Source organism: Peromyscus eremicus, chromosome 6 (genome assembly GCF_949786415.1).
Source record: "Peromyscus eremicus chromosome 6, PerEre_H2_v1, whole genome shotgun sequence".
NCBI classification, from domain to species: domain Eukaryota; kingdom Metazoa; phylum Chordata; class Mammalia; order Rodentia; family Cricetidae; genus Peromyscus; species Peromyscus eremicus.
Genome location: NC_081421.1, coordinates 115,204,205 through 115,218,858, shown reverse-complemented (window position 1 = coordinate 115,218,858; position 14,654 = coordinate 115,204,205). Strand labels below are relative to the sequence as shown.

The window sequence follows — 14,654 nt, the reverse complement described above, 5'->3', positions numbered from 1 at the left end:
CTGCATGGTTTAAAGTAATGAAGTCATTTTTCCATTTCCCCCTTCATGTTGCATTTCCAGGAAGGTCTGTCAGTAGACTCAGCCTAAAGCCATGGGGACTGGCTCTACTTACCCCACAGTGTCTCCAAAGAGATGAGGGCCACACTAGCTCCCTCTGTTTCTTGACGCACGCATCCATTCCTCACAGCACCTACCCAATTCATTAATGATGTGCTTATTGCTGAACCTGATGGGCTGTGTTTATGTCTGATGCTGTCTGACCCTTCTGAGGACTCTGACCCTACTGTCACATCCCCTTCTTTAGATCAACTCATGCTGTAGCTTACTAAGACATGGTTGCTCACCCCCAGCTTCTCCTCCACCCTCAGCCTCTCCCTGGCCAGACCCACTCAGCCCAGAGCTTTGGGCTCAGCCCTGTTCTCTCCTCACCCCGTGTTCTTACTCGCCATGTGTCTTCGGATACTACAGGATTATCTGTCCCTTCCTTCCCTCCACTGTTCTTACACTATGATCATAAACCATGACAGCTCTTGTGTAGTCTCAAATTAATATCCCCACTCTTGGGCCCCACCCCACGTACTATCTTTCTAGCTCATTCTCTTTAGTACCCAGCCTGAGTGATTTGTAGCCAGCAGGACCATGTTTTAATGTTTCTTTTACCTTTTCAGTGCCCCACCACAACTTAATACCCTTATTCTTCTTTTGGGCTTAAATTAAACCCTAGTCCTAATTATCATATTATCTTGACCCTCCTGTAGATGTAACAGTCTTATTAAATAAGAAAAACAGAGCCAAATGCAGGGTTAAAAGCCTAAGAGGTCAGAGCAGTAGCTAAGAGCAGAGACTAAAACCGCCTTCTTATCCCTCGCTGCTGCTGCCGTCCTTATCCTGAGAAAGAGACCTACTTCCTATGTGTCTGTCTTTCTATTGACTTTCTGTTCTGCCTTCTCATTGGTTGCAAACCCAACCACATGACCTCCTCATCACTGCCTGTCTGTACAGACCTCCAGATCCTCTATGGTTGGTATTGAGATTAAAGGCATGTGTCTCCATGCTGGCTGTGTCCTTAAACACACAGAGATCTGTCTGCCATGTGATCAGATTAAGGACGTGTGCTACCACTGCCAGCTTCTGCTATGGCTTGCTATTAGCTCTGACCCCCAGGCAACTTTATTTATTAACATACAAATAAAATCACATTTCAGCACAAATAAAATATCACCATACCCTCCTACCCCTTTCAGATTTCATTAAATAACTTCTCTTATTCCTCTCCTAGTTTCTCTCTCTCTCTCTCTCTCTCTCTCTCTCTCTCTCTCTCTCTCTCTCTCTCTCTCTGGTGGACATGGCATCATATGCATGTGGTAGTAGAAGACAGCCTTGATTGATCTTGCCTTCCACCTTGTCAAGGCATGCTCTCTTCTTTGCTGCTGTGTTCTTTGGGCTATCTGGGCTGTGAGCTGCAGAGAATTTTGTTTCTGTCTTTCTTTTTACTGTTGGAATGCTAAGATTACAGACATGTGCCGTTGCAGCTGGCTTTACATGGGCTGAGGATCCAAACTCAGTTCTTCTTGTTTGTGTGGCAAGTGTTTACCTGGTGAGCCATTTCTCCGGCCTCATTGCATTTATTTGGTGAAACTAGCATCTTTATTAGTTCCTGGTCCTTTCAACCTCCAGCTTCCCTAACTCCCTTGCCAATACTTGCTCTCAGCTGATGATCTTGCTTCCTACTTTACTAAGGAAACCAAAGTGATCAGAAGAGGAAGTCAATGGGTCCTAACCCCGCCCCCACGACACTTACTGTGTCTTCACCAGACTCCTCTCAGCAGCCTGTTCCAACAGATGGACTTGGTTTTGAGACTTGCCATTGCTTTATTATATAATTTATTTTATGCACTGCTACCTGCATGCCTCTATATTAGAATAATCTCCAGTGTCAAGTCCCCTTGCTTAGGTACATCCTGACATCCTGAGCAGTAACTGTCACCGAGAAGCTGCTCCAGAAAATGTTGGCAAATGAATGAATACCTGAGTGTTTTTTCTATGTGGATACTCTCAGTTCTCCAGTCTCTTCTGTCTTTATCCTCCTTGCCTTATTTCCCACTGTGTGAGAACACACGTGTTTCCTGTAACAGAAAGTCTGCCATTCCCCACACATTCCTCCGTCCTTCCTCTCCACCACTCTATGGACTTCATTTTTGTTCTAGACTTAAAGACTCTCTGGCCATCTTCTGAATGTGCCATATTCCAATGCAACTCCACCATTCTCCTCTGTTGTTTCTGAGGCCTCTAATTCTTCATCCAAATGAGGATTCCTCTCAAGAGTCAGCCCGGGTAGTCTGTCTTGCAAAGCCTTCTAGGAGTTTCAGACTCTCCCTTGTGCTCCAGAGACCTTGCTGATAACTATTAGAGAGGGGGAGGTGACATTTGTCCTCTTTGTGGTCCCAGGGCCTCCTCAGTGTATGTAAAACAGATCGATTATAGAGGTAACATGGCTTTATAGTTCTAACCAAGTATCATAAGCACCCACTCCAAGTGGTAATGTTTTAAAATTGCTAGTTTATGGTTGGGGAGGTGGCTCAGCCAGTAAAGTACTTGTCTTAGAAACATGACCAAAGTTGCGTGCCCAGATCCCATTTAAAAAAGCCGTAACAGAATATGCTTATAATCCCAGCACTAGTGAGCAGAGATAAGAGGATGCACAGAGTTTTCTGGCATTGGCCTAGCCTCATGGGTGAGCTCCAGGCCAATGAGAGACTTTATCTCAAAAAACAAGGTGAAGAGTTCCTAAAGAATGACACTCAAGGCTGTTCTCTGACCTCCATATGTATGTGCACACACATATATGGGCAACCCCAACAATTACACACAGTCACACACACACTCACACACACACACTCTCACACACACACACACTCACACACACACACACACACATACACATACACACACACCATTAGTTTGATGAGGATAGTGGAGAAACACTGGTTTTTTCTTTTGTTTTAATTTATATACCTTGATTATTGATGAGTCTGCTCATTTTTCCTTCTTTGTTTTTAGCATTTATTAGTGATTTGTTTTTCTTCTGTGAAATGTTTACTCATGGTCTTTGCCCGTGGTTTGGTGTATTTGCCTTTTCCAGTTTAGGCAACTCTTCAGTGACAGAACACTAGCCTGAGATATAGGACTTCTGGATTCTGTGGTTTTCCTTATCTGTAAAATGGGGATAACAATGGGTGGATCTATAATCCATCTTGGAAGGTAGAAATGATGGCACATTAGCTGTTTCAGACAGGCAAGCCCATGACACTTGCCTTGCCGCTCTTACAGGGAGCTTAAGGGCCTTAAATGAGTTGAATGCTTTATAGGCAGCACGTATAGATCAGACGAAGGAATTTACTAGTCTTTCCTTAGAAATCGTCAAGACCTTTCCTGGAACTATCTCCTATTTCCTACCACAGTCCTACTAAGAAGAGAAATAAAGCTGGGCCAGCTGAAATCATCCACACTCACTGGGAGCAGAGGTGGATGTCAGCCCGTGGTCTTCCTCTGCATAATCCTGCAAGTCCTTCAAAAGCAGATTAACATCCTCCTGGGCATAACGTATATCAGTAGCCTGCTAAGTGAGGAACATTAGGCAAAGCTATACGGACACATCCTGGTCTCATTAACAGCATTATTGTGCAACAATTATTTTCTTTAGAATGACTGTGTGGCAGAGACATGCAATTTTAGGGCTTATGTGAATACACTTGGTTTAGAGGGCTGAAGGCTATAATGACTAAAATCATGGTCATCTTTGGTAACTGCTTAGGTCAGTCTTGTTTACAGTGGCCTGTGTAACAATGAGTCAGATTTACAACCCCTGTAATGCAGCTGGGAGAATAATATTTTCAGTATTCTAAAATTTCCAAAGAGGTGTCATTCGCTTCATATTCTCCAAGCTCTCAATTCTGGGCATGTGAAAAATAAACAGAATTTGAAAGAATGATATTTCTAGAGATGTGAGAAAATTTTAATTTATTTCATTTTATCTCCAGATGTTTTCCAGAAGGCAGGAAAGTCTCCGTAGAATGAAAGTTTCCTAATCAAATAAGTTTCCAAAGAATGGCCCTTTGCACAGAGCTCACTGCATTGCATACCACTAGCTATTGAGTAGGTGACACTTTGTAGTCCCAATAGTTGATTCAAAGTATTTTGTAGGGATAAGGAAACACATTCATAGTCTATTAACAATGTTTTTTTTTTTTTTTCTTGGTCATCTCATGGGCTTAGATTTTATGCAGAGGATTCTAGTAGTCTAACAGCAAGAATTTATGAATAAGCCTGGCCCAGGCCATATGGTGATTGTGTGGATTGAATGAGACTGGCCCTTGATAGACTCGTATGTTTGCGTATGTCATGAGGTAGTGGAACTGTTTGAAAAGATTGCAAGGATTCAGAGATGTAGTCTTGGAGTAGGTGAGGTTTTATTGGAGGAAGTGTGTCACTGGGTGTGGGCTTTGAGGTTTCTAAAGCTCGTGCCTGACCCAATTCGCTCTCCCTGTTGCCTGTGGACCAGGATGTGAAGCTCTCAGCTACTGCTCCAGCACCTGCTTGCATGCTGCCATGCTCCCCACCAAGTTGATAATGGACTAAGCCTCTGGAACTGTAAATGAGTGCCCGATTAAATCCTTTTCTTATAAGAGTTGCCTTGGTCATGGTATCTCTTCATAGCAGTAGAACAGAATAGAACAGAACAGAACAGAACAAAACAGATCAGAATAGAATAGAATAGAATAGAATAGAATAGAATAGAATAGAATAGAATAGAATAGAATAGAATAACTAAGGCAAGGATGCTAAAATTAAAGTGTCAGTCATTGTGATGTTAATGTTGATTGACAGCTTGATTGGCTTGAGCGATGCCTGGGAAATGAGTAGAGCGAACGTCTAGGTAGATTGTAGGATGGTTTAAGAGATGAATAGGCTGGGATGGCTCTGCTCTGTTCTGGAGTTGAGTCCATTGATGGATCTGAAGTTGGAAAAGACTGCTGGGAAGTAGTAGAGGGGAAGACATGGATGAAGGGCTGCCTACAGCATGCCTTTGAAGGATGTCTTGTGTTAGTCTCCTTCTGCCCATCCTCCCCACTTCCTGGCTGCTAGCACTGAGAACCTCTGTCCTTCCATGCCTTTCTATTTTATTGCTCTGCCTCACCACAGGCACAGAAACAATGGATCCGACCAGCAATGGATGGAGACTTCTGAAACTGAGCTAAAATAAACCTCTCAGGTACTTGCCATAGTGACAAAATGCCGACTAATACCATGATCAATCTGTGTGGCTTGAAACTTAGGAAAAAGGTTTACTCTAAGAAAATAGAATTTGCAATAAAAGCTAGCAGATGACTAATTCCGCAAAAGAGCAAAAAGCAATATTCTGAAGGAGGATGAGATGAGATAGTTTTGGGTGATAGGGCAGACTCCTTGGAGGAAACAGCCACAGAACAGGAAGACATAGGGCAGGCTGGAGTTTGGGCAGAAGGCTCCAGGAGGAGAAGAACAGAGGCGAAGTCACATGGGACAATAATGTGGGGCAGAGAAACGAGGAAGGGATGGGATGTAGTTAGGTGGGTACCTGGAGGGCAAAGTAGGAGATCAGGCTGGGCTGGGGCTCCCTAGGGGAGAGGTGCTGCCATCTACCATACTCTTCATTACACCCCAAGTCCTTGGCACAATGCCCTTCTGTAGGAAGCAAAGGAGAGCGAAGCCTTCAGGTTGTGGCATATTCTCTTGTCTGATTCACTCTCTAGCTAAGTTAGTAAAACTCGTCTCCTGGTGTAGTAAAAGTCTCATTTTCAGACTAGTCATTGATAAACTGAAAACACAAAACAAAACAGAACAGAACAGGCCAAGTAAATAGGAGAATCAGACAATCTCCTTTTTTACTTCAGGTTTAAAAATTTTTTTTTTAACATCAATAAATCTCACTCATTGGCTCTGTGAATTTTTTATCGTTTAGGGTTTAGGCTTCCTTGAGTAACAGCACACAGAGTTCCTTGATCATTTGCATAAACCACACCTAGACCAGTACCTGCCATTTCCAGCTTGGGACTTTTTGACCTATAAGGCAGTCTTAGAGACACCCCAAGACAATCAGAATACAGAAGCATTTCAGAGCTTCAAAATTTTGCTCAGTCCTTTGTAGTGATCTTACCAACATCCGCTAACCTACAATTCTCTTTTAGCAACTGCCTTTAGTACTTCTTTCCAAACCATTCCACTTAGTTTTCATAGGAACAGGTTTTTTTTGTTGTTGTTGTTCTGAATACCAATTCTACTAGGTTGTTTAACACTGTTTGTAAGTATGTGATTGTAATAAGGAGGAAGTTTGGAAAAAGAACTCAGAACTGACATAGTGGATTCATTTTTGGTGTATGTAACAGGGTCTTATAGTGCAGCCCAGGCTGCCTTGAACTTGAGATCCGCCTGCCTCAGCCTCTCAAGAGCCAGGATAACAGGTGGGCACTATCATGCCTGGTTTGGATTTGTTTTTTTGTAATAGTTCATTAATTTTGCCCATTTAAAATTATGTTTGAATATATGTATAATATTAACTGAACTTGATCTAAGAGATCAACTTTCATTTTTTTCCATCTCAATCCTGGTCTTTTAGGAGGGAGATAATATAATTGTAGTCTCAGATCAACATCTTAGTTAGGTTTCTATCATTGTTAGAAACACCATGACCAAAAGTAACTTGGGGAGGAAAGTGTCTATTTCAGCTTACACTTCCACATCACTGTCCATCATGGGGGGAGGTCAGGGCAGGAACTTGGAGGCAGGAACTGAAGCAGACACCATGGAAGAACACTGCTTAGTGGCTTGCTCTCCATGACTTGGTCAGTCTACACTCTTTTTGTTGTTATTGTTGTTGTTTTTGGAGACAGGGTTTCTTTGTATAGTCCTGGCTGTCCTGGAACTCACTCTGTAGACCAGACTGGCCTCAAACTCAGGGATCAGCCTGCCTCTGAATTCTGAGTGCTAGAATTAAAGGCATGCACCACTATCGCCCAGTCAGCCTACTTTCTTATACAACCCAGGACCACCAGCTCAGGGGTGGCACTACCCACAATGGGCTGGACCCTGTCATATCAATCATTAATCAGGAAAATTATCCATAGGCTGACCTGGTAGGGGCAGTTTCTCAACTGAGGTTTTACAATCCTAAATAATTCTAACTGGTATCAAGTTCACACACACACACACACACACACATACACACACACACACACACACACACACACACACACACACACACACCACGCATCAATATAACTACAGTCTCAGGGTTTTTACACACAACTCAGTTTTGATATATAGTCTGAACCTTGGTCCACTTCACTGACGGGAATCTCACTCACTGCTAACACGGCCTCCTTCTGGCATTTTTTTCTGCTGTAGCCTTTAGCGTGGTTATCTGTGCTTGCATGAATAGAGTTGAGTATCAATCCTCATGCTAACTCCAAGTAAGATTACATAACTGGTTACTATAGTGACGAGGAGGTAGACAGGTAAAGCAACTGCCCAACACGTAGTCAAACTCAGAACTTAAGAACTAAGCCGTAAACGGCTCTTTCTGACCATGACAACAGTGAGTTTTCTATCCCTGTGGCTGTAGACATGCTCACACTTCTGCACTCCTACCCCTGCTCAGATTGGTATAATAACAATTTCTGACTGTGGAAGCAGAAACATGGGCTACCTAGAGTGGCCTCAAGACTGTTGGAGTAAGGGCCTCAGCCTTGTGTACTCTAGGAGACCATAGAGCATTCTGAACGGGAGATGAACTCCAGTTAACCTTGGAGTTCCGAGAACGCGCAGGGCTGTGCCAGCCCCTCTTCCCGTGGTATGTAGAAGCCTCCATCAATCCTGACCCATTGCTTATAAACAGACTCAAAGCTAGTTTGCCTTGGAGTTGGCCTGGGATGCCTCCCATTAAAGAACCACAAAAATACTGTTCAAACACTATGAGTCCTCACAGGGCCCCTCAGGGTGCCCCTTTGCTGGCTCCAGGAGTGAAGCTCCAGGGTGTATAATTGTTTTTAGCATAAATCAGCCAAAGTGAGGAGGGAGGCTCTAGGGGACCATGGAACAGTGTCTGGCATGCTGCTGATACGCCTCAAATAGCTCCCAATAAAAATGGACATGGTTTTCTGGTACACTAGGCAGATTGCTCGACTCTTGGGGAGTTGAATACTTGGAAGCAGAAAAAAAAAAGATGAAGGTTTCTGAGACTCTGGCTGGTATCCTAGTAATATTCATTTTCCCTCATCAAAAAGATGAGTTTTCTCCAGGAGGGCAGGGAAGGCATGCCCACCTGAGCATCCCAGGCCAGTGCTCAGAACTGTGAGACACAGAGCAAGCAGAGTGGTCTGGAGGCAGGAAAGGGTCCAGGCAGCTGCCAAGGACTAACTCTTCTATCCTTTCCTGTGAATATCTAGCCATCACCTAAAGCAAATTATTTGATCCCCAAAGGCCTCCATTTTTCTTTCCCTAGCAAAATGAGGGTGAACTGAAAGCATTATAAAAGTCGAAAGCCACCACTCACACACGATTGTGATAAGACAGGGCGGCACAAGTCACCTGACTCGTTCAGGACCAGAGCTATGAATCCATCCATCTCTTCACCCTCTCTTCACTCTTGAGGGTGGAGGATGATCTGACTGATGCTGATCACCCCATTGATCTACCCATTAGGATTATCTAGTGTCATTGTCCTTAAAAATGGTACCATTCTGCAAGATTAGCTTTTGGACACAGAGCCCTTTGCCTAGAGGAATATACTGAGGGAGTTGAAATGACTGAGGTTATTATGAAGTGTGTGTGTGTGTGTGTGTGTGTGTGTGTGTGTGTGTGATGGTCAGAAGTTTATAGCTAGTGTTTTCCTCAGCGCACTCCACCATATATTTTGAGACAGGGTCTCTCACGGAACTTGGAGCTCACCATTTTATCTAGCCTGGCTGGCAAGGGAGCCCAGGGATTTGCCTGTCTCCCGGCCCGGCCCAGCCCCGTGTTGGGGATTATAGACACACTAAGTCTGGCCTTTCCTGGGGGCTGAGGGTTGAGACTCAGGTCCTCATGCTTGCACAGAAAACACTTTACTCGGTACGCCATTCCCCAGCCTCCTATCATGGGATTTTAAAGTCTTTCTACTAAACCGCTCTCATTCTTATACGAATGTCACCCACTGCAGTCTTCCCGGAGCTCCCTGTACTGAGCAGACCGTTAGTACCCCCCACCACGGAGCAAATCTGGCCTTTCTGTGACTGCTGCAAATCTCTCAGGTCAGGAACTCAGGCGGCAGAGCAGGCAAGTCAGGGACCCAGTCCACGTGGGCATGGCTGTCTCCAGGAACCACGGGCTTTGTGACCCCCTGTGGAAGCTTCCTGCACTAGCCTGTTGTGCTAATGATAGAATCATCAGGAGGTATCCCCTTGCAAACTGCAAAAGGGAAAGGGATGTGCAGGCATATGAAGAAATGATTTCTTTCAGATGAGTGGGTGGTGTGTGACCTGGTGGGCAACAAGTGGACCTGTATCGCCTCCATTGTTTGTAGTGGCTCAGGTGCAGCAAGAGCTTCAGAAGTTGTTTCTGGAAGTTGTACAAAGGAAGGCTTTCTTTGGTGCCACCTTTGAGAGCCGGTGAGGGTGTGTAGGAACTGGAGACCAGTGCCAGAGGATGGAGCTACAAGGCTGGCAGAGTGAGGGCCCAAAGCAGCAGGACCTGGCTGCTTTGCCATCTGGCTTCAGTCTTGTGGGCTTTGGAAAGGGAGTTGGTGTTCTGAAGGCCAGGCAAGAGGGACCCCAATGCCAAGCAACAGGGTAAATGGGAACTCGTCTCTAAGCCACAGATTCTGGAATTTCCCATAATTAACATTCCAGTGGAACACTCAAAAGACCTGGGCCTTCAGTAAGCCTGGAAATTAAAACAGGATAAAGTATTTAGGTTCTAGTTAGAAGGACAAGGCTCTGAGGAACCTTGTGACTATTTGTGAAATGTGACTCGGTTGTTGTATCTGTGAAGGGGTGGGAGGCTCAATTCATTTAAAAGTTCTGACAGGTTCACAGGGGGGTTCTGGTTTAGAGATTAGTGTCCTGAAGCCAGAGAGACAAGCTTGTTACTCTAGTGACATGGATGTTAACAAGACTGGTGACTATACTGAGTGTCGATTCATTTGATCCTCATGGTGTCCTAGAAACATTTGTTACTATTATCCCTATTTTCCAGAAGAAAAAAACCGAGACTTGGGGAGGGCAGGCAGCTGGACCATCATCACAACAGCTGGACCATCATCACAACAGCTGGTAATAGCATAATTGGGAATTTAGGCTAAGTGTGGTCAGTTCTAGGTTCTGAAGTCTCAGAGAAGAAGCTCATAGCATAGAAAATAACACTGTCCATCTACCCCCCTGTCTGTCTACTATCTGTCTGTATCTATCTATCTATCTATCTATCTTCTATTTATCCATCATCTATCATTATCTGTCATCTGTTTTCATCATCATCTATTTCATCTATCTTATAACTTGACTATCATATCTATCTATCTATCTATCTATCTATCTATCTATCTATCTATCTATCTATCATTCTCTATCATCTGACTATTCCCATTTTTTTCTGTTTTTCTATTAAGAGTCTAAAAGCAGTGTTAAGAGTGTAATAGCATTTCTTTAAAAAAAAACGCACTCCATTGGCTAGCAAGGATGGTGGTAGTAATGATGGTGATGATGATGATGGTGTCGATGATGGTTATGATGATGATGATGATGGTGATGATGATGATAAGAACAACAACAAAATAGTGAGAGTTGACTATATGTCAGATGCTACACTAAATTCTACAGGTCAATCATTTGCTCTTGGCTCAACATGGTAGCACACTACTCTGACACTATTAAACTATTTAGGCAGACTTTATTCATGGGAAGTGGCAACAGGCACAAGGACCACTGGAAGGGGTCTGACAGAGGGTTGGGACTTCAACAGGGGCAAGTGGAGATTTAGATATGATACAGGATGGTCATTAGGAAATGATTTAGGCAGGAGTATCAGAAAAAGCAAATTTGTGGCTAAACCAGCTTGATGAGTTGGCCAGCCCTACGTGCTCAGATACTGAGGTGGGGATTCTGTTAGTCACTTAGGATTCTTGCTCAAATGGGATTCTGCAAGGTCAGAGAAGGAAGCTGTAGGTTAGACTCCGCCAAACCAAGGATTCACAGGGGAGCTGACTAAAATTTTGTGCATAGAAAAAAGTCATTGCCAAATGGTGTGAGATGAGAGACATTATTCCCAAGTCACAGGTTTGCAAGGCACAGAACAGATTTAAGGTCTTATGTAAGAAACGATGGTTAGAGTTCACCTCCTTACATGTACATGTGACACACCTGTTACTGACATGTCCTTCTCTACAGATACTGTATAATGCCAACTCACATCTGTCTTTTTACTTTTTCTGTCCCTTTGATAAAACACCCTGACAGAAGCAAACTAGAAAAGGAAAGACTCGTTTGTGCTCACATTTTGAGACTCTAGTCCAATTGTGTCAGGGAAGACAGGTTGAAAGAGCTTGAGGCAGCTGGTCACATTATATCCACAGTCAGGAAGCAGAGAGCAGTGAACGCTGGTGCTCAGCTCACCTTCTCCTTTTTGTGCAGCCTGGGACCTACGTCCAGGGAATGGCATTACCCACCTCAGTTAGCCTAGTAAGATACTCCCTTGCAGGCATGGCCAGAGGCTAGCTTAGTCTAGCTAATCCCTCACAGATGCTCAGCTCCTAGCTGATTCTAGGTCCTGTCAAGGTGACAGTATTAACCACTGCAACATCTGATGTAACAATCACAAATGGCAGATTGACATGGAATCCCAGCATCTCTGTCAAGAGTCATTCTGCTGTGTTTCAGTGTTTGGGGGTAGATAGTGCATCTAAGATCTGATAGCACTTTTTAGACTTAGTATCTAAATTCTTGCCCTTTCACCCACAAGGAGTGTTTATTTAGGTCTCAGAGACTGACTTGGCTGCAAACTTGTCTTTGCTCTACCACTTCCTGTTCTGAGTTAGAAGGGAGTGTTGCCTGCCACCACGAAGCCCTGCTTTCTCTCTTTGATAGGTCGTTTTGGAAATTGTGTTGCAGATCAGACAAACATCGTGGTTCACGAAATCCATTGGTGTTGAAAGACACAGAATGAAATGACTTCAAGTGAGAACTCTTTTCCAAATGATTTCATGTCTAAGATTTAAATTATTTATTCAAGAAATTAATCAGTTTGGATTTTAGAAGTTACAGTAAGGTGATCCTTTTTTTTCTGCCTCTGATGGATAATTTGAGGGAATTGGCTTTTAGATTATTAAAATAAAACATGAGATTGCAAAAGATGCTGTCTGAACTTAATGCTTGGGGGCCTGCCTAGGCAAAGGATTCTCTGATGATTATTGGATCCCTAGGTGCTGGGGACAGGAGAGGCCTGCAGCCTGCTCTCTTCATCTTTTATTTAATGCAAAACCTTGCACACCTGGGTACCACATACTTGCTTGTTAAATGATACACGGAAGCCTGCTCGAAAAACTAAAGGCCTACTAGAGAGGTAGCCTACTTCTTGGTTTCTCAGCTTTCTTTGTTTTATCTTACTCTTTTTTTTGAATGGTGCAGGTGGAAGTTGGAAGACAACTCACTTGAGAGCCAGTTCTTTCCTGCCTCAGGATCCCAGGATTGAACTCAGATTATCATGACTGAGCATGAACACCTCTACCCACTGAGATACCTCACCAGACTCATTCTCTACTGACTTCATGTCTGTGGCTGCTCAAATCCCTCCCAGAGCAGACGGCCACCCTCACCAGAGGGTGTGGCTTTGTCTAGTAGGACATAGTGACTAAGACCATCACTAGCTGCTGGGTCCCTTGTACACTCTCTGGGCACCTGTCTGAAGACGGTACCTACCCTACTTTGAGAAGAGGATTCACTGAGTCACTCCAGGCTGCTGTGTCTTTCCTCCTGGATGCTGCTGCCCTACATCTGAGAAGAGAATTGGCCTCAAGCCTGTGAACCATGCGTGCACTTGGTCTCTTTCCCAATGTAACTTTTCTACTTAATATCACTTTACCAAATGCAGCCTCTTCCTCTTTTCTTCTCTCTCTTTTGTTATTTTTCTCAGACTTTGTGTTAAAGTTACCATAGCTCTTTAGAGGGCCACTATGTGGCCAGACTCATGTTTGAGACTTTATCGTTAGTTTTAACGGTTGGAATCACTGTCTTTCTACTGTATGAGGCAAGCACATGCTAAACGCTTTGTGGATATTGGTTTGGTCCTTACAACAGGCTTACGAGGTGAGTAGTGTTAAAAAACTTGCTTTATACAGGAGGGACTGAAGGTGGCATGCGCAGGATGTCAGCTTGCGAGAGGCAGAACCTTGAAACAGCCTCTTTCCATCCTGATTGTTTAATTGCTGTAATGTATTGTCACCTCTTTAAATCTGTGCCCTGCCACACTCTTTAGAGCTACAAGATCAGGATCCTACTGTGCCAACTAACAAGATTCATATTTTGACCTCAGGTCTGTCTGCTTCCAATGCTCATGCTTTTTGCACTCCTCAAATTGCCTTTGAGGATGATAGACTGATTTTGTCACTGTCATCTGCCCGACAGTTTCTTCCTCAGGTCGCAGAGATGGGCAGAGATGTATTATATATGGTGCCTAAGCAAATGCATTGGTTTCTATCACGGGCTCATTCATTTCTAGCACCATTTTCCCCCCACATTTTATGTGCTCAGTCAGTCTCTATGGGAGATCAAGACAGAGCTACTGTGATTGAATTAAGGGTCAGGTACCACTTTCCTTCTTGTACCCTTTGCTTTATTTCTCATAAGCCATGGTCCTTAAAGCCACCCTCCCATTAAACCTTGAAGGATACTAGAAAGCACAGATAGTTCATGATCTAGTCTATCCCAAGTCAGGTACACGAGACTTTCCTTTGTGTGAAACCAAACTAGACCATAGGCAACTAGTAGCAAACTGCAGAGCACCTTGAAGCCAAACCTAGGCTTTTCTGGCTATATACAGTATCTTTACTATTTCATTATCAGACTAGATTAAAAAAATTTTTTGACCTTCATATTTACAGGAAAAATTGACTTCTCAACAGAAGGAGATGGAAACATATGTCCTTAGGCTATGTGTGGATAGAGCTGGGATAAGCAGTACTTAGGTCTTTCATATTCCATTCCTGTGTCTTTTAGGCACCTTCGCAGGTAGGTGGCAGTTTGCCACTGAGGTTTGGTCAGTAGATATTGGCAGGAGTGGGCATGCACCATCTCTAAGCCTGAACCATAGGATATCCTCCTCGGTCTTTACTCCTGCGTATTTTGGCTAACTGTTGAGGAGTTTGAGCCAGAGGTTGGGAGGAGTGCTGGATTCCAAATGGTACTCTCAAGTAGAATTCCTCCAACCTATTTACCCTGGCTATGAAAAAAGTAATAATCAGTGAGCCGTATGCCAGAGACTTGAGAAATGCTTGTTATAGCAGCAAAACCTCTCTAATACATAGGCACAGTGACCAGGGCAGCATATCACAGCCAGACAATTCTAGACTCTAAACAAAGTTTTTGACTTAG

At 43.8% G+C, this 14,654-nt stretch overlaps 1 long non-coding RNA gene across 1 annotated transcript; it reads left to right on the top strand.

The window, feature by feature from the left end:
• Nucleotides 1-9,905: 9,905 nt before the first annotated feature.
• Nucleotides 9,906-13,169, top strand: LOC131912745 (uncharacterized). Its single transcript, XR_009379702.1, has 4 exons — nucleotides 9,906-9,951; nucleotides 10,270-10,346; nucleotides 12,153-12,242; nucleotides 12,693-13,169. It is a non-coding gene; the product is annotated as an uncharacterized LOC131912745 (long non-coding RNA).
• The last annotated feature ends 1,485 nt before the right edge of the window (nucleotides 13,170-14,654 follow it).